Source organism: Pteropus alecto, unplaced genomic scaffold (assembly GCF_000325575.1).
Source record: "Pteropus alecto unplaced genomic scaffold, ASM32557v1 scaffold110, whole genome shotgun sequence".
In the NCBI taxonomy this organism is placed as follows: Eukaryota; Metazoa; Chordata; class Mammalia; order Chiroptera; family Pteropodidae; genus Pteropus; species Pteropus alecto.
The window spans coordinates 12,910,275-12,935,371 of NW_006431920.1; the positions used below are offsets into that span (position 1 = coordinate 12,910,275).

Below are 25,097 nucleotides of genomic sequence, written 5' to 3' on the forward strand. Positions count from 1 at the left end.
TTGGGAGCCTGCCATTTAGATAGGAGGGCAAAGGACATTACAGATGGAGAAGTATATATGCAAATACATGGAGGCATAAATGAATGGCCAAGTGTGGAAAAAAACATGACCATCTGTGTTTTCAGAACATGGGATGATGGGGCAGAAGCTAAGACTGAAAAAAGCTGTAGCTTGTGAAGGACTATGTGTGTCAGGCTAAGGAGGCTGGAATTTATTCTGCAACTAACAGAAAAGAAACATGTTCATAACTGAGTTGATTTTTCAAAAATCAAAATGACTGTATCATGTATAAGCCACTGTACAGACATTATTATATTTTATTCTGAAAAACAACTCCATAACGTAAGTTCTATAATTCACACTTACAAATGTGTCAAAATTGAGGTCATCATCAAGTCATTTACATAGAAGAGCTGAAATTTGAATTTAGGCCTTTCTGGCTTCAAGCCCATGAACTTTTCACTGTATAATGTTGCCTTCTATGCTATGACAATGTGGAGGATAAATTGGAAAGGAAACAGTAGGGGCAATGAGACACATTAGGAGGTTATTATACTGTTCAGAGAAGAGAAAAAAAACAAGACCAAAGGAAAGAGATTTTTAAGAAAAAGACTGGATATAACGTGGCCCATCACTGATGGCCTTTTCAAGACATCTCCAATAAAAAGATGGAAGATAGGGTAGGAGTTGAGAGGTGCCAGCCAGATTGCAGTGGCTTGTAGAGTAAGTTGAAGGTAACATTATGGAAATGGTTTAAGAGTGTGGTTGAGACCTTTTTGTAATATTTTCCCCAAGCCTTTTATACCACTGCAATGAACACGTATCATAATTCTTTAAATTATAATAATCAAACAATTGATATTGCCAGTATCTACAGTGTGATTGTAGACACATTTTCATTTGTCATCAAAACATATTGAAGGGGAAAACTTGTCTCATAATGTTAGAAATTGATTTTCAAGATTTTCAAAACCATAAAAAGTCTTAGCTTCAACAAGATGGTAACTGATTTCTCATGACATCTCTGAAAAATTGAACTAAAAAGTATGCCTATGTCATTCCATCTGCATCCAGACGCTGTAGTAATTTACTCCAAGTTAGAAATAAACCTTTTAAGAAAAAATACAGAGGAGATATCTGAGATTCAAGTCAACCAAGGTACAATTGAATGAGTTGTGTATGCTAGACTAATCTAAGTATACAGTTACTAATACTTTATGTTAACCTCTGTAGAGACTGTAAAAAGACTCTGAAGAAAGACCCTAAGAAGTCCCTACATGTAGTGTTTGTACTGAATAAACTTCTCACGACCCTTACTGAGGATCAGATCTTTGTAAAAATTGGCCTTGTCTGCACCTGGTAATAGCTGATCATTAATGGCATGACTCGAGATGCCAAACAATTAATGATCTGGAAATAGCTTCAGTTATATAATTTAGAATTTCTTTAAATATTTGAATCTTCTAGCATTCTAGAGTTTTCTCTCTGACATCTTACAAATATTCTACATGTATGTATCTACATGTATTATCAGGGTCCAGTCAGAACGCAGAAATTACTGTAGGTGTTTCCAACAGGAGTTTAATATAGGACATTTGTTACACTGATAATGGAAGATCTGAAAGGCAAGCAGAGGATGGTGAGAAAACCAGAGATGAGCAAAAGTAGAAGCCACTACTATAAGAAGGAGGAAGGGAGAAGTCAGTTTTATGAAAGTTCTAAAGCCAAGGCCCAATGTGAAGTGGAACCATGGCGGATCACTCATTAAGAGTTGGAGCTACAGAGGAGACACATCTCTATCCTATTAGAGATGTTGCCCAGAGCAGAGAAAGAGAAGAGGAAATACCTTATGTTCTTCCTTCTTCCTGATCTGCTGTTTATCACCAGTGCCTCCTATTGGCCAAACCTATCCAAATGCCAGAGTGCAAGAGAACCTAGGAAATGGTGCTCCCTCCAACACAGAGAAGGGCAGGGAATGTATCTGAGAGTAAAACAGACAAATGGCTAGCAAAAAGGTGATAATACTTAAACAGTATGTTAATCATGGGCTCAATAATAATGGCTGAATTCACAGAAAAACTCAGAAATATAAAAAGAATAATCTTAGCTTTACAGTTTCCCATAACTGCTGATAATGGTAAAATACTAATGTCTTTCCGAAGAAGAGGAAAATGCTGATAATCTTATTTTTAAAAAGACATAGTGGGTATTCAAATAATGAGTGGGTATTCAAATAACTGCCCAGAACCAAAAATAATGAGGGAAGTTTTGGAACGAGAACTTTCACCGGTACCTTCTTGGATTACTCCATCCCTGATATTGGCATTTAGCCAACTGAATAAGACTGTGCAATACCAGACCTGATCTAAAGCTAAGCAAGGCTAAATTTTTCTGGGGCTTCACTCTTTTATTGTATTTCTTTTTCAGAAGTCTACCATTGCAAGGTCACTTCATAACTTATTGGAAATATTATTCTATTGAGCTGATTTCAGCAAAATGTTACTTTCTGGGATGTTATATCATCATTCACTTCCCAGTCAGAATCAGTTTCTTCTATTGAGAATAAACCACAATTTCCTACCAATTATTCTTCAGCTTATGGTGAAGGAGCTCTACATAGAAAAAAAAGAAATGGTGGTAGCCGGCTTGGAGAAGTGCTTCAAAGAATACCATCTACATCATGAGTTCTTTCTAAAGCCCCAAATCTCCCAACTACTCAATATGCACCAATACAATGTAAACCTCATTTGAAATTCTTATTATAGGATTTTGTGATTAATTATCATTATCACTATCTATGCATCTTGAAGCCACATACTTGAAGGTCATGATATGTTCTCTACTTACCTAAATTTTAATGAAAAGAATAGTATGTAATCTTGATATCCAGAGCTGACTGTCACAGAAGATCCCTGAAGAGATTGCAACCCTTTTAGAGAAAGTGTTGATGTTAAAAAATGTGCTTCAAGCATATCTTCTGCCTGAACAAGTTGTGTGATTAACTGCCCAGAACCAAAAAATACTTTATAATGATGAAAAAGGAGAAACTTGAGTAATTTAAGACACTCAGTGGTTCAGTCACAAAATAATAGTAACAGTTAACATTTACTGAGCACTTAACTGCCTACCAAGCACTATTGTACACACTGTACGTCTATTAGCTCTTTTAAACATTACAACAACTCTATCATTTTCATTTTAAAAATGAGAGGAGTGAGGCAATGAAAGATTAATTTTCTAATGCCAGAAATTAGAACTTGCCCTAAGATTGCACAACCAGTCTCAGAGACAGAATTGGAAGCCAGGCAGATCAGCACCAGAGTCCATTCTCCTAAATACTCTACTCTCTGCCTTTTTCTTCTAGATGGTTATTGCATTACCTTAGCCACCTTATCGTGGCACTTACAGAGAATATTTGCATAAAAGTTTTGGCTTGAAGCTTTGCCTGGTGAACTGCAATTGATTTAGAAGTTACAATGGTAGATTACATTGCTGCATATAATCCCCTTCTATTCTATAAGGATTGTTTGCTCATAGTCCATATGAATTTCTCAGGACCACATCAAGGTAGGAACTATGTTATCAATATAGAATCCTTAAAATCTCTGGAAATAAGTTTTCAGCCACACCAGCTACTTGCTATAGATTGCCGCAAACAATTTACCTTAGTCAAATTTAAGGTTTTTGTGAACTGGAATTGTATTTAAGCTGCCAAAATTGGAGAAAGTCAGGATGAAATGGTGGTGTTGACCTCTAAGTTAACTGAAGGATTTATCTGAGGAGCTGGCCAATATATGTCAAGATTTCTCCATCTCATTCTGTGACTCTTGGGTCAACCACAAGAGCCATCCTACTGAATTACAAGTGGAGAAATAACTCTAAACTTCCCACAACATATGCTTCCAGCCTGCCTACCTGAGGACTTGCACAATAAATAAGAACGTAACTTATTTACTTCTGTGCATATTGCTTATTTACTGCTGTGCATATTCACTGTCTGTGCATATTGCTTACTCGTCTGCACCCTAAAAATTACTTTTGTTAGAATTACAGAGATAGAGCAATGGATCATCCATTCTTCAGAATAGGTATACAGGGGTGGCATCATCATGTTGCCAGCTATGAAAGTGCTCCTCCAAGATCAGAACTAATAGAAGCATTTTACTACAAGCCATTTTTTTTTTTTCTAGTTCTGAGGACTCACAAAAACCTTAGAGCAGTAACTGTCTGGCCACCTCTTATTCCAAAGTGGTCTCATTTGTTTCTCTTCTCAAGGCAATCAAAAAGGGGAATTCTATACTCAATAAAAGGGGTGGTATACTAAGTATACAAGGGATTGCTATGGTTTAACATTAGTTTTTCAGATGCAATAAAACTCAAATTATATGAGCAATGTAATTTTTACAGTGTCACTGTAGTATCTTGTTGAAGGCTGTTCTAGTTATCTTTGGCTACATATTAAATTACTCCAAAATTTAGACAATGACAATATTTATTTTGCTCAGAAATCTGTATGTAGTTTAAGGAGAACTTAATGAGGACAGCTTATCTCTATTCCATTTGACCTCAGCCAGAGTGGCTCAGAGGCTAGAGACTAGAATCATCTAAAGACTGATTCAATTACATAAATAGTGGTTGATGTCAGCTGTCAGCCTAGCTATTATAAGGGGCTTTTAGCAGAACACCTAAATGTGGCCCATTCATGTGATCTGAACTTCCTTATGACATGGTTGCTGATTCTAGAAGGAAAAGTGCCCTGAGCAAGAAGAGAGAGCCAGGCAGAAGTTGAATTTCCTCCTATATCCTAGCCTTGGAAGTCCTGGAATGTCACACCTATCACATTCTATTGGTTGAAGCAGTTAGAAAGATCTACCTAGGTTCAAAGAGAGAAAACAGACTTGCCTCTGGATGGAGGCATGTCAATGCAACAGTGTAAGAAGAGCATGGGATAGGATATATGTTGGTGTAGCAATCTATGGAAAATACAATCAGTCACAAAAGTCCTACTGTTTCTTTCCACATTTTTTTCCTCAGTCCAAAGAGAGCAATGCCACTCTCAAGGAACTTGTCTTATAGACTCTGTTTCTTTGAGGCTGCCCATGCAAGTTTTTTTTTTTTTTCCACTCCTTTTTGGATGCCTAGAGAAGATTAAGTATTTTTCTCTTGCCCTAAGAATGGCAAAATTCCATATAAAGTACACGAAAGACTGCACATGTGAATGGAAAAGTCATGTGTATTATAGCCAGTATCTTTTACATGTCCACCATCTTTAGAACAATTTTTGTAATAAACTAAGTTGAAAATATAAAAGAAATATGGGCTAAATTTAATATTTATGATTGGTATTATAATATTGTGTAAATTATATTACAAAACACTATTGATGGAAACCTATTGCTTTCTTGTTTGAAGTTACTGGTATTAGTATTTTTCTCAAATTCTTGGGATGTTATAAAATTAAATTAATGGGTATAATGTGTTTGCAGTGCTAAAGAAAATAAAATAACAAAATAACTATGCAACCAGAAGATAATCATTTTATCTTTGAATTTATAGAGAACAAATCACAAATTCAACCGTAGTCACATTTGTCGGCAATCCACATGATTGAGATGATTTAGTGAGACTCAGTGAATTGACAGTATATTTCCAAAGAGGACAAGAGCTGTAACAATATTTCATTTGTGTATTCATTTGTGTTCATTTGTAAACATTTTGCTTTGGTCTAGATTTTTCTAATTGTGCTATATCATATTCTATCAAATATTCTGAATTAAGGAGGAAAAATCATGGAATATCTTTAAAAGATCAGATTTCTGTAACTAACACTGTGGTAAATAGAGCTGAAGATATTCACTGCCCTACCTTTAATTCAGAAAATATTCCTTAGTGGAAGAAAAGATTTTTGTTAAAGAAGGGAGGTTGTTGATTCTAAGATCTAATCAGTGTCTTAAAAAATGAAGAAAGGAAAAAACATCTTGGGTTTAGGGGCAAAATTCTGCATAACTTCTGACAATAGTAAAATTCTATCATTTATTTTTAAGTTGGTAATTTTATAAAAGAAGAAAGAAAAAGCAAGAAGGAAAACTATGCATTTGGCGGGGGTGGGGGGGAATACTAAAACAGTGACATTTTAAAGGAGACATGCTCTGAACATTTATTTGTTGTTTATAAGAACCAAAGGGGTTTCTTTTGTTTTTGTCTTTGTAGTGTCTGTACTTTAAAAAATTCCCCTAGTAACTGAATTTTAAAACTATTGCTCAAACCTGGTAGATTTGAGGCAAATTATTTATTAAAGTGTTGTTAAAAACAACAACAACAACAAATGAACAGAACTTGAATAAAGTCATCTTTAAAATTAGAAACTATGAATTGAAATGGTTGGAAATTTTTAAGAAATTACTTTCAGCAAAGCCAAAATTGTTAGTGAGTCAAGATAATTTTCTCAAATAAGTGTCTGAATTTGCAGGAAGGGGTGAAAGAATAAACATTTGAGGGGCCCAATTATTACAAGTTAATGCAAAATAAATAGCACAACTGGAATAACCATTACCCACCTACATACTTGCACATATTAGTAATAACACTTCTGTCAGTATAAACATACAAGTCACTTTTATTCTTTTGCACTATACTTGGTATATGGAGAAGCATCAAGATGAGAAGAAGGAAAAAGAGACCGGAGGCCATGATATAATAATTTTAGAACTCTGTCATGTCTTAAATATTATTTTAATCCCATATATCTTTTTTTTTCTCTTCCTGAGATTGAATCAGTCTTTCAGGAAATCTTTCCACCTATGACAATAGTGCTTAGGTAAACCAAGAGAAGAAAATGGCTATCATTCATGAAGAAAGGAAAAAAAAGAAGATAGAGAAGAAGGAAGGATATAGGAGAATCAACAGTGAGATGAAGGAAGGTCAAAAAGAGAGAAAATAGAGTAAATTAGGAGAAAAAGAAACAAAAAAAGGAAAAAGAAACAAGAAACGAGGATACTTTAAGCCAGGCATTGGTAAACTGTGGCTCACAGATCAAATTCAGCCTGTTGCTTATTTTTGTCCAGCCCCAGATAAAAATGATTTTTTAAATTTTAAATGGTTGGAAAATATTATAAGAAGAGCAATATTTTGTGACACGTAAAAATTATATGTCCATAAATAAAGTTTCATTGCTCATATAAAAATCTGTGTCCATAAATAAAGTTTTATTGGAACACTTCCATGTCCATTTGTTACATATTGTTTATGGTTGCTTTGTGCTACAAGAGCAGAGCAGTTGTGACAGAGATCATCTGGCCTTCAAGAAACCAAAATGTTTATTATCTGGACCTTACAGAAAAAATTTGCCAATCCTTGGAGTAATCTATAAATACTTATTAAATATCAGCTATTTGCTCAGCACTACGCTCTATGAAGGATAGAATAGGAAAGAGAAAATAATGAAGATGTGGTTCCTGTCCTTGGACTTACAATCTAGTCGAGGAGGGGAAAACTCATAATAGCTGTTTTTCATCATTGATTGCTAAGAACTGAGAAAATGGCATTAATGTATGGCTTATTTCTTTCTTGTTCTTGCTAAACTTGGTACCTTGCAAGCAGTCATAATATTAGAATTCAGGCATTCAGAGTACAATTACATCATTAAAATTCCTATATATATCCGTAATCTCTAGTTTAAGGTTATCATCTAATTTTCAACAAACATATATACTACCACAAAATGTGTGTTCACTGTCCATAGTAGGATTTAAAAAAAAAAGAAAGAAAGAAAAAGAAAAGAAAAATTAAATACATACATACATACATACATACATACATACATACATAAACAAATAAATAAATAAATGAAATACCACAAAGTCTTAATCTTGAATGGAAAATCCAGTTTCAAAACAATTCCTAAAAGAGAAGAAGGCTTTGGCAGAAGATGAATATAAACGTCTGAGGATCAAACGTGACCTTTTACATCAGGTTGCAGCTTCAAAGGCTGCGTACCATATGGGCTACCCTTACTGGGGCTAATACAGAAGTAAAGTTCCCTAATCCTTTCGACAAATTTTTTCCTCACTCCAAATGAAGCTTGCCTCCTTCCCATTGCCACGAGCACCCCACCTAGCTTGGAGGGACAGGAAAGCAGAGCGAGTTCTCCCCGTCAGTGTTTTCTTTAAAAGTGGTAATTTTTCAACACTTTTTAAGACTATACTGTCCAATATGCATGTCACTAACCAAGTGTGGTTACTGAGCACTTGCATGGGGCTAGTTCACACTGAGATGTGCTGTGATTATGATGTATACATTCCATGTCAAAGACTTACTATGAAATAAAAAATGCAAAATCTCTACTTAATATTTTCTCTTGATCTTGATTAAATGATGAAACAATATTTTGGATATATTGGGTTGGACAAAATATTTTATTAAAATTAATTTTATTTCTTTCATTTTGTTTTTTAAAATGTAAATACTACAGAATTTTAATTACTTACGTGGTTTGCATTATAGTTCAATAGGACAGAGCTACTTTAGCACGTTGATTTAACAGTTGTTAGGTCTGTGTTGAAGAAGCAGCTGTATGGCTCATTCTCTCACTTGCTTCAAGTCTTTGCTCAAATATTACCTACTCAATGAGGTCACTGAATGTAAATTACAGCCTCTTAACCCAGTTCTATTTCTTTTCAGTTAACATTCACCATCATTTAGCTCACTACACAGCTTAATTATTATATTTATTGTTTATGATCTTTCTCCATGCCCCACCCACCATAAGGCAGCACAATTGTATCACTTTTCCTCACTGATGCATCCATCCCTAGCACATTGAACAATGTCTGTAGGCAATTTTTTAAAAATCTGAATAAATGCATGGTAAATGTTAAAAAGAAAAATTGCAAAATATTCCTTTGACATGTCAATGGTCAGTATTTAAGGCCTTTAGGTAAGATTATCAAAGTGCTTCTTTTAAGCTTATTACCTGCGGACTGCCCTCTAACGCATACCCAGCTCTATTCCTCAGGCCTCCACACTTGATGTTGAGACCTAACTACTCTTTAAGTCCTGCTTCTAGGCCAGCTGAGAGATTTAGGGTTTTGGGTACTAGAGATCAAATAGTGACACTGGAGAAATATTTCCGAGCTTCCTCCATCCAAATGAATTGATATGCAGTCTCTTAATAAAAATCGTTCTGCGATGTAATTTACATGCATGTCCTCATCAACTGGATTAAAGTGAATATGACAAAATAAGATTTGTTCATTAGTCTGTGGGTTTGAATAGGACAGCACTGCCAGCCAAGGCTTTTAAGAAATAAAACACATCTGGGTGTTGAATTAATGGCATTAAATACATAATAATGCAAGCTATCAAAAATTTGGCTATAGGTATTAACTTTTCATATCAGAGGAATAAAAATAAATATGGCTCTAAAAATGATCCATTTCACTAACAGATCTTGACTCTGTACAAAGCACATCAAATTCCATACTCTTTTCAGATTTCTGCTTAAGTTTTGATATATTAAATTATGTCCAAACCATATACACATGGAGATCACCAAAGTCCAGAAAAAAAATTATTATAGTATTTCTCATTCTTTATATTACAATTGTTCCTATCTATTCCACTTTTCTTTTCTCCATTTTTTTCTCCAAGAGAAATGGTCTCATTTTGACATGGTCCTTACATTGTAACTACCACTCAGCCTCTCATTGCCAACTTTACCTCCAGGTAGAACCTACAACTCCTGTTATATGACCTAAGAATTGCACTTATTGCTTCATAATATTTCCCCAATAGAACTTGCTGCCATTGTGGGATATAGTCTCACCATTAGAGAGTTATTCCTTTGTCTGTGTTAACCTGAGATAAGATATTTTTATCTTTAGAAGATTCTATTTAAAGTCAGTACCACATGGAATGCTACATATGATTAAGGCACTATTAGAAATTTATACCTGAGAATAGATTAGTGTATCAAATTATTTTCCCAATTAATCTGAGAGAATGAGTCATAGGAGATGAAAATTCATGAGTGCTATGTATGTTTAGAATATTGAACTTAATCCAAAGTAGAGAGGATTCTTTGGAAAATGAACATAAAATATTTTAATCAGTTATGAGAAACTAGAGGCCAGAAGAAGGGAGAGAGATCAGGATGATCAAATGGAGATGGGAAGTAGGAAGAGTCTGTGCAAAAATTTCATTTAGTGCTCCTTGGCTCCTTTATTCTCTCTCACTCATCATTCATATTGGTCAAAATGTCTCTTTTTGTTTAAAAGTGCTGCCTTACCCAAGGACCTGGCAAAACAACAACCAAAAAGACAAAACAAAATAAAATGAAACAAAACCAAAAAACTAATATCTACTTATATTAGAAAATTTGAGAGTTTAATTAAAACCACTTTTACAAAGGTGTGCACAAGATTTAAGAGAAGTAAAAAGGCATGAAATAGGACCTTGGGACTACCAATAGAAAGGAACTGTTACCTCCTCAGGTCTGAAAAACCCAGAGGGAGGGAGAGAGTTTTAGAACCCAGATAGAAAACTGCATGGAGAGATTTTCTGACAGGAACTGTGGCCTCTGGTAGAGGCACAAAGCCAACCCTTGGCAACCTGACAGACAGAAAGGTGGGAGAATACCCTGACTTGACAGTCCTCCCAGCCTCTAACTTCCTGGTGGGGCCTCCATTGGCCAGAACCAACCCTTACCAGGAAATCCTGTTAACAGCAAGGAAGCCTGACCTATTTTCAACAAGAGAAGGAATCTATTTCTGCTGCCTTTTAACAGAATATTGTATTTTTAATAAACTATTCTTCAGCTCAAAGTGAGTTAATGCTCTCCTCATCTTCTCTATTAGATAAGGCTTCAGACCAAGAGAGGATTTGTGCAGGCGCATTAAAAATAATGCATCGTATTGGAGACAATAGAATACAAATGTAAAATGCCCCTAACTTATAACAGATTTTTATTAGTTGTTACAACTGTATTCAATCAACTGTACCCAAGCAACTGAACTAAACTATTCCTAAGCAAAAGCCAAAAAACTGACAGGCCCATGAAAAAATTGTTTTGGATGCTGGAAACATTTGCCTTGGTATCAGACTCTTAAGTTACTTGAAAATTTTATACTCTGGGTCAGACAGACCGACAGACAGACATACAGACACACAGACACACGTGCATAATGAGCAAGCTATACAGTTCATAATTAAGTGAAAAAAAAGGAGCAAATACCATTTTCCGGGTAAGACAGATGAATAATTGGGATGTCAGCTCTATGCCAACAACCTACAAGTGATAAAGTACTAAAATGAGGTTCTAAGTTAAGTGGAAGATAATACGTATTTGTGAGGTCATGGTTTCTATAACCACTAACAGAGGTCCTAAATTTAAATCTGTGTCTGCGTAGGAAAGAATCACTGTTTCAAAGTTCCCAGTCTGAGGTTCACTACTTTTCCAGTTGCAATGCCAACATTTTCCATACAACAAATGAATAAATTAGTTAAAAGTTCTCTGGAAATAGTGTTGTTTTGGGTTTGGGGATTATGTTTGTTTATTTTTAGGCCTCCATCTATTTTAAAAAATACTTTTTCTCTTAACCAATAAATGTGAAATGATAAGAACAAAATCAAGTCAATGATAGATGATGAGAATGCTTTTCTTAAAAAGTCTTTGCTTTCATTCCTGGGGTCAGGAAAAGAAAGTGACTGTACAGTGAGATCAGCCCTTCAACTGCATCTGCTCTCTTTGAAGTCAACATTGAAGGCACCAGAGGCTTTGGAGCTGTTATAATTTGAGCACTAGTATTCTAACAATTTAGTGTGTGTTTTGAGCACTGGTATTCTAATAATCTAATATAGGAGATAATAAGATAATCTCTATGTTTGCTTGATTTAATAATAGCAAAGCAAAGATAGAAACTTTTTAATCCACTCAATAGTTATTGCTTCCAATATTCTAATAGTTACTGTTTTCGAAGCCGATATTTGCACTAAAGAAGGTAAATAAATTAACTTTCAAAAAATTTAATGACTTAGGAATTGCAGATTACTAATTTTTCTACCACAGATTACCATTTTTACCTAAGATTTTATTCCTTCTATATACGCAAGGATGAGCATGAGTTGTTATAACTGGCATATATTCCAGTTGTAAATGCTCGTGAAATACCAGTTATTATGTATTAAGAATATTATGTTTATTTTATATCAAACAACAAAACCACAAACCATCATAAATAGAATCTAAATACAATGTTTATGGAAGATGAGAAATACAGCCCTCTTCATATCTCCTCCTACTCCATACCACATTTTATAGAAATGACCTATAATTATGATCTATGATTACTTTTATATTATTTTTATTTTTCAGAATAACATTTTTTTACATTTACACTAGGTTTTGTAAGTATATTAACAATTATTTAAACAATAAATCTATTTTCTGGTCTCGATATCACCCAGAATATTTTTAATTCTAATTTTCCCCCTTTTTAAAGTTTTCTTTTATTTCTTTATGTTGACTTCTTTCTTTTTAATTGAGATATAATTGACATATTACATTATGTACAACCTTCTTGGTATGACACATTTATAAACTGCAATATGATTACTATAGTGGCATTAGCTAACACCTTAATCGTGATCCATAATTACATTTCTCTTTTGTGTTGGGAACATATTAGATGTAGTCTTTTAGCAACTTTGAAGTTCATAACGCAGCATTGTCAACTATAATCACAGTGGTGTGCGTTAAGATTCATTTCTCGATTGGATGGAGAAATATAGGAAGGTTACCTGGGTGGTATACAGAGGAGGTGCCCAGGTGTAGGGAGCTCAAAAAGGTTCCTGGCTGAGAGAATTCCTAAATTATCTTCCAATTCACTGGATTTCGTTTCTGTCATTTAAATCTGCTACTCACAGCTTCTATCATCATCACGTTTTACCTCTAAGAAATGTTTCCTGACTTTACACCCTCATAGAAATCAAATGTTCTCACAATTTTTAATAATAAAATGAATTACATAGTCTTTAAAGTTTTCTTTTGTTTCTTGCATTGTTTATTTTATAGGAGATATTGTCAGAGATTGTATAAATTTATGCACAAGTCTTTCAGAGTCAGGAGAGGGTGGCAGGTAAAACTTAGATTTTTTGTTGTTGTTGCTTTATTTAGTTGTTTCAGAAGACCAAACATCAAATGCACAGCATTCAAAGCCATCATGCTTGAGCTGAAGTCTCTTGGTAATATGGCAGCCCAGTATTGCCCCATTCTGACAGGCAACACAGTTCTTATTGGACTTAGCTATGACAGAGTCTTCTTTCTGATTTGAATGTGTGTGGTATGATAAAAAATAAATATTTGGGTTTTGTCCCTAGTTCCTGGCAAACTGCTCCTAAAACCCTTGGAATCTCCAGTGATAAATGTTTTTTTAATATGCTAATGAGATGACTGGTGGCTAAGGCCCCTAGATACCTCCAAGTTGTCAGAAAGGCCAAGGCCTTTGATTAGAGTGTTGGAACTTTCAACCTCACCCTCTGACCACTGGGGAAGGGGAGAGGGGCTGTAGGTTGAATTAAATCACTAAACGGCCAATAATTTAATCAATTGTACTCATGTAATGAAACTTCCCTAAACAATGGGTTTCAGGGGCTTTTAAGTTGTCAAACACATCTATGTTCCAGGAGGGTGGCACATCTCACTCCACAGGAACAGAAGATCCTTCTAAACTTCACCTTAGGATGCTATATACCTCTCCTGTTGATTGTTCATTTATATCCTTTGTAATAAACTGGTAAATGTAAATTGTTTCTCTGACTTTTGTGAGATATTCTAGCAACTTATCAAACCTAAAGGGGGAGGGGATGTGGGAAACTCCAATTCTGTAGCCAAGTCAGACAAAAGTGGGTAAGCTGGGGACTTAATACTTGTGACCGACATCTGAAGTGATGTCTTGTGGATCTGAGCCTTCAAACCTGTAGAGTCTAGCACTAACTCCAGTGAGTTAGCCTCAGAATTGAATTGTAGAACACCAAGCTGGTGTCAGAACTGGTTGGGAGGAAAAAACAAGCAAACAAGGTACCAACTCAGAAAACTGCAGGTTTGGAATGAAAGCCATTTTCCATTGCTCTGTGTGTCATAAGTGCACTCATCTTTGGGGTCTCAGCTCAATTGACACATGCATTTCTTTAAGCACATCAATGCTTACTTTTATCTCCAGCTCCTGACCCTGCAAACTTGGGAAGGCCAATTACCTCCACACAATTTAACAAAATAAACAGGGTAGGAGAAAGTTATTTATCTAAAAGTAATAACAAATCAAAATATCATAAAGATTTAAGTATTTACAATGTTTAAGTGCAGTCCAGTTACTCTATTTAAGTCCATCTTATCATTCCAAATCCTTTAGTTGTATTCTACATATTCTACCTTTAAAGTTTTATAGCTTATCTCTATGAATAATGATAATTTTGTCTTAACAGAAATACCTTTATTGTTTCATTGTTTTATGTAACGTTGGGCGTTTGTTTACTATAAACATTATCATGTTTAGGAACTTCTAGTCTCAAGTTAAAGAGTTGAGATTTTTGCTTTATTTGTTTTTAATGACCTGGACATTAGGTGGCATCGAATGTATTTTCAAACTCTATTGTCACCTCAATGTCAAATAGTTTTATCTTTTTTGATCTGCCGATCAAAAATTTTATTAACAAACTTGTTAGTATTGAACGTTTGAATTTTTAGAATAAACTCTACTTGGCTATGGCATTTTTTTAAACCATTATACCAAAAATAAATTACTATCATTTAAAAAAGTTTTGCATCATAATCACAAATAAAATTGATTCATGGTTGATTTTTTAAGGTCTTTTTCTAGACTTTGACATACAGATATATGTTCACTAAAATGAATCAGTATACTTTTCATCTTTTGCTACATTATAGACTATTTTTAAAAAATGGAAATTACCCATCTCTTTGTTAAGAACCCACTTGTATAATTTTCTCAGTCCAACATTTTTTTAGAAGTAAGCTTTCTAAGAAACATTATTTATTTTTTATAATTATACAACAAAAACACATTTACTTATGCTTTATTGTCAAAAATTAAAAAAATACAGATTACCAAAAAGAAGATAATAAAATAATCTTAATATCACATTTTAGAGTGTATGTTAACTTTTTGCCTATTTATTATTTTGGTCTATAATTTTCCAATATTTATCTTCTTGAATCATTGACAACGCTCACTCTCATCTCTCCATCCACACACATAAGCACGATGCATTTATTTTACTGTTTTGTTACTGATTTGTCTGCATCTTTTTTTTTTAACTTAGCAGTATATTGTGACAATCTTTCCATGCCAACAAAAGTTTCTAATAATATTCTTTTTAATAGCTATAATTTTTTATGTTAATGGGGCATTGTAATTGATTTAATAAATCATGGAGGATGAGGTTTTAGAGCTTTTAACCTTATCTTTTATAATCAGTCTCATAAAAAACAACTTTTCTCAGCATGACCCCTTCTTTTGATAATGGTGCAATGTCACATATCTACCCTGTGATGTATCTGTTTACCTGTCTTTACAAAAAACAGGTAGAGGTTTGTTCATTGTTATAGGTTAAAATGCTTTCATGAGAAATTGAAAGTGTACCTATTCAAATCATTAACTAACAACAACAACAAAAACAGGAAATTTTACACTGCTCTCTCAAATTGGTGGCCCATTAGCTTGGGGACTAGGAAGAGAACTCAAGCCAAAAGTTGTTATACCTGAGAGCTCCCGTCAGTTTGGGAGACTTTTTTCCTCCTTCGTCGTGGCAGCCAGCTGGCTGAAGCAGCATTTCCCTTTTCTAACTGGCACAACTGCCCTCATTAGGAGCCAGCTAAGGGAGGCTTGGCTCTTTGCCTAGGAACCGCCATCTACATCAAGTGTGAAATGCAATAACTTAAGAGTCATAGCAGGAATCGTGCTTTGTGTAGGCTATGGCCACTGTCACAAGTATTTATATTTCAAAGACCTTCCAACGCCCCACCCCTTCGCCCCCACTCCCCTTCCTACAGCTCCTACCTTTTGGAGCTAGGAGGTACAAGTGGGGTTCTTCCACCTACTTGTATGTTTGTCTTCTTATGCAGTAAACCAACCCCTGGTTGTTTGGCTCATCATGCAATCCTATCTATCTGTATATAATCTCTCATGAATTCCATTAGCCTCAGCAATGATATAGAATTTCTTCTGCATTTTCACAGGAATTTGGGGAAAAGGAGGACCCAAACATATATTGTCAAATCACCATCTTGAAGCAGAAGCATTGCATTTTATTTTCCAGTGGAAAAGGTTTAAATAATATGCTTTACAAACTGAAAAATTCTCCTCTGAAAAATAAAAATTTTCTACTAAGAAGGTATGTCCTTTAGTTTTCGGTCACAATTTTCCTTCTTACCGGTTAGAATTCATTATACACCAACAAGTTCTGACACTTGGTTTCCTAAAAAGCAGGGTGGAAGATATTCACCAGAGTGAAAGCTCAAGGTGGTAAGAGACGCTGTACCTCTAGCACTTCTCATAAAATAGGAGCATTTAATAAATATTCTTAAATTAATGGAAGAAATAGCTGTGCAGACAACTGCTTCTTTATCACTGGGGAGCGTGCAGACTTGACGACACCAAGAAATCTCAGAGCAGCAGGACCACACATAGTGCAGCGTATGTCCTTTCCCAAGGTGAGAGGAAAACTAATATTCTTCAATTGCATGGGCAGGAAGTGGGATACCATAAACTCAACACAGGTCTTGGGGTCATTAGGATAAAATATATCATGGCAGATTTCATAAAAACCAGGACATAGCACATTTTGTCATTTCCCTCTACCCCAAATGCAGAAAAGCCTATGTAATGTAGGGAAGGAAAAAGCGGGGAAAGGAACTGTTCAAAGATGATTTACCTCCTCTAAAGCTATGAGAAACATATTTTGGAATTCTCACTAGAAGACTTGACGTCTTTAGATTTGAAGCTGTATGAGTTCAGGAAATTGATATTTGGCCAGGAATTTAAAGATTGTTTTCTTTATTAGGTAAGAACATAATTTCTGAATTTACTAATGCTTTTGGAACATGAGTCTCTTTTTAAAAATCTAAAATGCGAAAAACATTTTTTTTCTATTTCAAAACATTTAAAATATGGGGGAACTTTGTAAATGAAACTGCTAATATTCATCTCAAGTAAGTGTAAATAAATCAATAATAGAGTATGTATTGCCTAATATTTTACATTTGAAAGAGCCGAAAATGTAGAAAGAAATTTTTTAATACAAGGAAGAAAATATCATTCTTACCAAGAAGCTTTTTTTAGCCTGTGTCAAAAAAGGCAACAAGAATGATAGGATGTAATATGATTTTTAAAGACAAACAATCCTTCCATTTGGCAAATAATTATTGAGGGTCCAGTATATGAAGGTACTGTTCTAGATGTTAGAGATCAATAACAAACAAAAAATTCCCTCTCTTCATGGAGGAACATTCTACTGGGTGGAGACAGAAAGTAAACACAGTAAATGAGTACAATATTTAGTATGTGTATGATGATAAGTATCATGGAGAAAACTGAATAGTTGAGGGGGATGGAAAGTACAGAGTAGGGGGTTGTATTAGTTTCCTATTGTTGCTATAAATTACCAGGTGGCTTAAAATAACACAAATTTATTATCTCACAATTCTGGAGGTCAAAATTCCAAAATGGGCTTCACCAGGCTAAAGCCAGGGTGTTGGCAGAATTCTGTTCCTTCTAGGGGAGAATCTGTTTCCTTTCCTTTTCCAGCATCTAGAAGTCACCCACATTCCTTGGCTCGTGGCCTTCTTCCAGAAATCACATCACTCCCACCTCTGCTTCTGTCATTTACCCTCCTCTGAGTTTTTACCCTTCTGCATTCCTCTTATAAAAACCTTTGTGATTACATTGGGCCCACCCACACAACTTAAGATAACCTCTCCATTATAAAATTCTTCATAAGAGTGGATTCCAGGTAGCCAGCATTGACCGACCTTAATTTGGTGAGACAAAACCCAAGATTTTCATCTGTTCCTCTTTCTTCAGCCTCTTCCAAGTCTCTGCAATGCTCTCAGCAACACTAAGGACTCAATTCCGGTACATAATTTTGCTGGAGATGACTGCTTTAATGGTTTGGGTATACTATCTTGCTTCTTAAAAGTGATGGATGTGAGGCTAATGCTATGGAAATTTTGTGTGCCTGTTAACTCTTTGAGTTCTTTAGAAAGTGTGAGATTTGACATTAAACTAATACAACTTCTGAGTTCCTAAAAGAATCATATCCTTTCCTAAAAAATATAGGCTGCACATGCTCACAGAACTTCAACTTCTCCCAAGGTATCCAGAGCCCCACACACCAAGACAATAAGCTAAATAATGAATTGGGGAAAATAGCTTTTGAGTTTTAATTCTAATGTAAGAATTTTGACCTTTGGCCTTTTAGCTCACAAGGGTCTATGAGCTTTCTGGGTACCTAATCTACCCTGATCCCTGGAAGTCCCAGAGGGATTCTCAATAAGAGGAATGGTTGGTATTGGAAGTGGCCCCATAAAGAAGGAAGCAGAACTGTCCCTGGAGGAAGGCAGCCGTACTCCTGGCTGCCTATGAGTTTAATGGTTGATTCAATGGGTTAAGAAAACTAAGAGTCAAGAAATAGTAGGCAGGAACTTTCTCCACATCCGTGACAGTCGTAATGGTCCTGGCCTTTCATTCCCTCACCTCTTGCCCCCACTTTTCAGAGGCAGAGTGACTTACCTCATTGATAACTTTGAAAAGAATAAATACATCCACTGAGCCAGCCAGCTCACAGAGGCCCCTCTGGGAAGTCCAGGCCACTGCAGCATTGCCCAGACCTGGGTCTAGGTAGAAAAGTCAGCTCAATTCTGTGGTCCATGTTAGGAAATCCATCTGGCTCTAATGTCATCTGACATCTAATGCCAACTGACAGCCTCGATATTTGAGCCCCTTATTATTTATCTTGTTTCTCAATTGGTTCAGAATCTAGGCATGAGAGAATGATGTTGTTTACTGAACCCTTCAAAGATTTCCCCAAAGTAATGGGGAAAGAGGCGTTCTTTCTGCTAGAGTTCCTAAATTAGTAGAATAGAAATCTAGAGCTGCTGGTAGACATCTTATTACTGTATTTGGGTGGTAGTGGGAGTTCTCCCTGAAAATAAGCCAGTGCAGGGAAGGCAGAGCCAGGAGTATTGGAAAGAGACCGAGTCCCGGTGACAGATATTAAGCATCTGTATCTAGCTGTGTCTGATGCCTGTGAGCGTTTCAGTTATAGAAGCCAACACATTCCCTTTTTTGCTCAGGCCAGTTAGTTAGATTTTGGACCCCTGCATTGAAAGAGACCTGACCAATATTGTTTAGGGATGAGCTGTTTCTCTTTAATCTCAGTCACGAAAACATCTGCTTTTTAATTTGTTTCTGAATTGGATAAAAATGTAAATTTAAAAGTTGCAAACCATTAGCATGAGCTTGAGACCTAACCCACAGACAGAGTTAGTAGTTACTTGCAGCCTTATTCCCTTGCAGGGGACTGGTGGACAGGTGTGGCTGAGGAATAAAATGTTACTTTATGAAATAACAATAGGCCTGCTTGGTGGGTAAATACATTATGATATACTTTGTTTTGGGAGAGGTGTGCTTTTTTTTTTATTTTTGAGCTTTTAGAGCAAGCTAATTTTCTTCACACTTGAATATATATTTGATTTAAAAATCTCTTGTGATAATAACTAATAACTTTAGTAGCTCATATTTGAAACTTTAGAAAGAGTGGCACTTCTAATTCGGGGGATGTTAATAGGAACTGAAAGAAATGTGATCTAAAAATTAGATATGCTTCCTTACCTAACGTGTCAGAGGAAAAGGCATGTTAATTAGAAACTAATGACATTAAGAGTTTAAAATTGTCTCATTAACATTTCAGGAGTACAAATAGGCTTGTCATTATGAAAGAATTTCCTGAAGACTCCCTTATCAAGACTCAATTGTAAAACTAAGACAGTTGCTTTAGGGCAAAAGAGAATCATGTGGAACAGCAGAGGGTGGGAATTCTGCTAGAAATGTTCTCCACAAGGATCTGAGCCATTGGGTCATATCTCTGAAATGAGATACCCACTGTGGTATATAATTGACGAACATGAGGGAAGAAGACAATAGAGTTTAAGAGACCAACAGGAAATCTAAACACAGACAATTCACTTGACTGTGAAATTGGTTGCTTAATGGTTGGTATGTCTAGACCGAATCCACACATAATCATGCACAGGAACAGGAAGAATTTACCAAAAGAAAAAGACGAGGGTGGGAAATAGGTTATACTTAGGCCTGAATTTATGAAAAGAAACCATGTGTACATTAGATAACTCTTAGAGTTCATCATTTTTATGTGCTTTGTAGATCTTCTTTAAGTCCAGTAGATTCTTTACACATTGTTGAAATTACCTCTAAAATCAGAATTAAGTGGTTTCTTGAATTTTAGCAAAAACTTTTCATGAATATATGTAGTAAGAGATTTTTCATAGAGATGCTACCACCTCAGTCTTGAAGTCGACAAAATGAAAACTTCATCTACTGAAGTAACACAAGTTGAGAAAAAAATTCATCTTTCATTCCTTATCAAAAAAAAAAAGAAAGAAAGAAAGAAAGAAAGAAAGAAAGAAAGAAAGAAAGAAAGAAAGAAAGAAAGAAAGAAAGAAAGAAAAGTAAACTAGAAAAAAATCAAGTAAAACAGAAAAGCCAAATAAAATGACATCATTTACCTTTGAGAGCAAGTATAGCCAATACCTATCAAATGTTAACTGATGTAAAACTTTGTTAATTTTCAAAAATTGCTTCCCAGAATACTCAGAAAAAAACCCTTTTAACGACTGTAAAAATGAGACAGTAAGTTTGATAGTTTTTAAGCTTTTTGACTTTGTCTAATATATGATTTGATACATCTTGATAGATTTTTTAAAATAAACTTCATGCATGGTGTTTACACCAGAACTCTTCTACAGAATCTTTTACAACTTATATTTTTAATTACGATGAAACGATTCAATTTAAAAGAATGTTTTACATCTCTTTGCCCAGTGAAGAAAATACATGTGTCAACTTTCTACTGATCACAAAGGGCTTGCAAGCCAGACAGATCAACACACTCCCAACAGGGTTGCTGGAGTGGCAAACTCTGACCATTTTGTTGTCTCTTTACTCAATAAATTTAAACTGAATGTCTATCTTGTGGGAATCAGTGCCATTTTTGTTGATACTTCTGCACTATCACATTACTTAAGAGTTCTTTTATTGAAAGCAATAGAAATCAACTCCAGCTATTGTAGACAAAGGGAATTTTGGAAGAATATCAGGGTTTCCTAGAATCAGCATGAAACTGGAGAACTGGGTTTGGGGTCAGACCCTTCTCTGAGCTCCAGACCTATAACACCTGCAGGTAGATTTCTTAAAGGCATCTCAGGATCACTTCCTCCCCTTTCTAGACAAACTTCTTTCCTGCTTAAAGCCCTTCCATAGCTCCCCATTGTCTGTAGTCAAGTGTCCTCAACAGGGCCTCTGTGACCTTAGACAGTCTTAAATGTGTTGCCTGTGCTAATGTCCCACCTCCCACTCACCACCCAATCCCTCCAGCCCAGCCCCGTTTTTGTCAGCACACTTTCATGCCTAGTCCTCTCTTGAAGGCCAATCTAGAGCTTCCCAACTCTTTTTTTGAGCCCTTTACGTTTGTCTGCCAGAGGCACACGCTGGTCCATTGACTCTTGTGTGCAATGATGGGAAAAATACCAGGAAGCACTCCAGTTATGCTAATCTCCTTTCAATTCTACAAATGCATCACCTTCTCCTCCACTTCGGGGCTTTTATCCATGATGTTCGCACTGCCTGGAATACTATCCCCAACTCTTCACTCAGTTCATCTTTTGAGACTCAACTTTTACATCAATTCTCCTAGGAGGACTTTCCTGATTGCCCACATTTGGTTAGCATACCCTATCATTCAGTCCCACAGAACCCTCTACTCTGCCTTTTGAAATATTTGTGGCACTTAAAATTATATTCATCAATGTCTGATTCTCCTAGTGGAGCAAGAATTCAGTCTGGTTCACTACTAAGTCCCCAGCACCAAGAACATTTTATTGCATGGGCATTTGACAAATTTTTGTGGCTGAATGGTTCTTATCAATTTTGATTTCTCAGATTTATGTAAATAAAAATAATAACAAGTACTATCTTCTAGGTATGTGCTCTTTTAAAACTGTTTTTATAACTAAAGTCCTTTCTTATTTGAAAATAAAGTGAAGAGTTGAAAACAGAAAAAATTAACCACGTGCCTAAGACAGCACAACCCACTCGTGATAGATCAGTGTTGAGAACTCAGTATTCCTGTCTTTCCTGTGTGTTAATTAGAAGAAGTTTGGGAAAAGTTTGGGTACATCTCTGATTTTTTTAAGGCTGAAATCCTCTAGGGTAATCAATTTTTTCTTTTTTTTTTTAACAGGCATGACTGCCATAGTCAAAGCCAGACTTTTTGGCAACATGATGTATCGGCCTGACCCATTACAGCAAACGCCACATGCTCATACCACTGCCTGCTGGTTTGTCAAAATTTTCAAGGATTAGGAGAAATTTGGTTATAAAAATTTTTGACTATTCATCATCTATCAACTTTGTGTTTTAATTTTAAAATGCATACAAAAATGTGTTAATTAACTAAATGAAGAGAATCCTTTCACAATGTATACATAATCAAATCACTACAATGTACACTTTAAATATATTGCAATTTTGTCAATTAAACCTCAATAAAGCTGATATTTAAAAATAAATAAATAAATGTGATGGGGAAAATTTCCTTGAAGAAAGAAAGAAAAGAAGAAAAATGCATCCAAAAAGATTAGGAAGAGTTAAGAGTTAAAAGGTATCTATGTATACCTTTTGTGCGATGGTTACACACAAATTTTTTTTTTTTTACAATTTTGTGAAATTGCTGGCTCTCTACTTGGGTTTTTCTGCAATGATTCCTCATAATTTATGGAGGTAATCAGCAGAAGGGAAAAGCTTCTAGTAAGAAATATAAAAGGCAATTATAGCAACCACGTGTAATTCTGATTTCTTTTCAATACACTATATGACGTTTTTGATTATAAACTGGTGGCAGACAAGCATCAGTATGAAAAATTTACTATTATGTAATGCAGACATGTTATTCATAACAAAATGCCAGATGGAAATGTGAGCATTTTAACTGGAAAGTGAGTTATTTGGTCTTTCCATTTTGCATAAATCTTCAAAGCATAAATTAAAAGCAGAAAATGTATTGTATGGATTCAGAATCTAAAAACCTCCATAAATCTTTCAGCAGTGTGAAGGACAGCATATTCAACTGGCCAGACGGACGCTCTTATCTGTTCTCTAGTGGTGTTGTTCTACATTGGGATGACGAGATTAAAGAAAAATGTACCCTGAAATGAGTATTTTTCCCACTCTAAATATTCAACATGAGCCCAAAGTCCAGACAAGGTTCATTTTAGTTTCTGTTCTCAATGCTTTATATGGTATATCATGTTGAAAGCTTTTCATGCAGAAAATATTTCAATCTTTCATAGTTTTCCAGTGTCTATGCAAAAGAGGACTCAGTGCACAGAGTAATGATCTCTTAGACAGCCATTTGAAATGTATTTATTTTATTTTCATATCTCTTGAATAATTTATGTGATATATTTTGCTACTTATAAAGAAGAAGAACTCAAAAGGCAACTTTTTTACAGCTAGGAAAGCTATTTCTCCCCATAAACTTCAAGGTAATACTCAGAATGTCCTTATGAACAATATAATAAAATAAAAAATGAATATTTAATATATAAGTAGAAATAGAAAAATTCACACTTGATATTATTACCATATCCCTCAATGAATAAAAGAACTACAAAGTGTGAAACAAATATCGAGATGACAATGCCTCCACAGGGAAATAGCTCTGTTGGCCAAGAACATATAAATTATTTCTACCCTAAACACCAGCATAGGAAACCATACACATATTTCAAATTTGGAAATTAGAAAATAATTTTAACGTAGCATATATGACAATGACAATGGGGAGTTAAGTGTTTATGTTGTCCCATACTTTCCTGGCCCATCTCACACATAATTGCCAGAATAGCCTTCCTACAAGAGCACAGTTCTGAATATGTTGCTTCCTAAGTTAAAAATATTCAAAGGCTTCCTATTATTTACAGAATAGTTCAAAACCTTTTTTTGAAGATACATACTGTAATGTTTATAGATGAATTAATATTATGACCAAGATTTTCTTTAAAATAATCTGAGGGATGGAAGAGGGGTAGGGAGTGGAGGCAGAGATGAAATAAGATTGGCCATGAGTTGATCATTGTAGAAGATGGGTGATAACTACATGAGTTTTTTTTTTTTATCAGATTTTCTCTATTTCTGAATGTTTTATAAGTGAAAAAAAAAAACCAAAAACAAAAACAATTTTCATTGACATTCAAAAACTCCTATAATTTAGACCTAGTAATTTACTTTTCAAGTTTTATAGTCAACTTCTCAAGCATCCAAAGCCACATCCAAAGCATTGTCAAAATGTCCCTGCACATATCTTTTCTCAAATCAATGCCTTTGTTCAAGTTGTTTTTTCTTTCTGGAATGTTCTTCTCTTTTAGCTTCTCTTGTTGGACTCCATTTTCTGAGCCTGAGTTCTCTCTTCTCTTTCAAGGTCTCTTCCACCCTATAATTACTGAGCTAAGTTGACCACTCACTAAAAAAAAAAAAAAAAAAAAAGATCTGCTTAGGAATAAAGTCTATAAACAGAGGATTCAACTTGTCCTTGTCACTATCTGAGCTAGGACTGATAAGAATCTGCAATACCAAGTTGTTTGGGGAATTTTGATAAAATTAGGTTTTCCCCTTTATTAACATTTCACTATTATTGACTTCTTAGAAACATAAAGAAAGCTGTTCTAAATAAGCTCTAAGGTCTACTTAGCAATATATTACATGATCTCATGGAGTGAGTGTGCCTTA

At 35.1% G+C, this 25,097-nt stretch overlaps 1 long non-coding RNA gene across 1 annotated transcript in view; it reads right to left on the minus strand.

Moving 5' to 3' along the window:
* Nucleotides 1-2,847: 2,847 nt before the first annotated feature.
* Nucleotides 2,848-25,097, minus strand: part of LOC112475399 — a 28,809-nt gene continuing 6,559 nt past the window's right edge. Inside the window, exon 3 of the long non-coding RNA XR_003044712.1 lies at nucleotides 2,848-2,929. This is a non-coding gene — a long non-coding RNA (uncharacterized LOC112475399). The remainder of the gene's footprint in view (nucleotides 2,930-25,097) is intronic.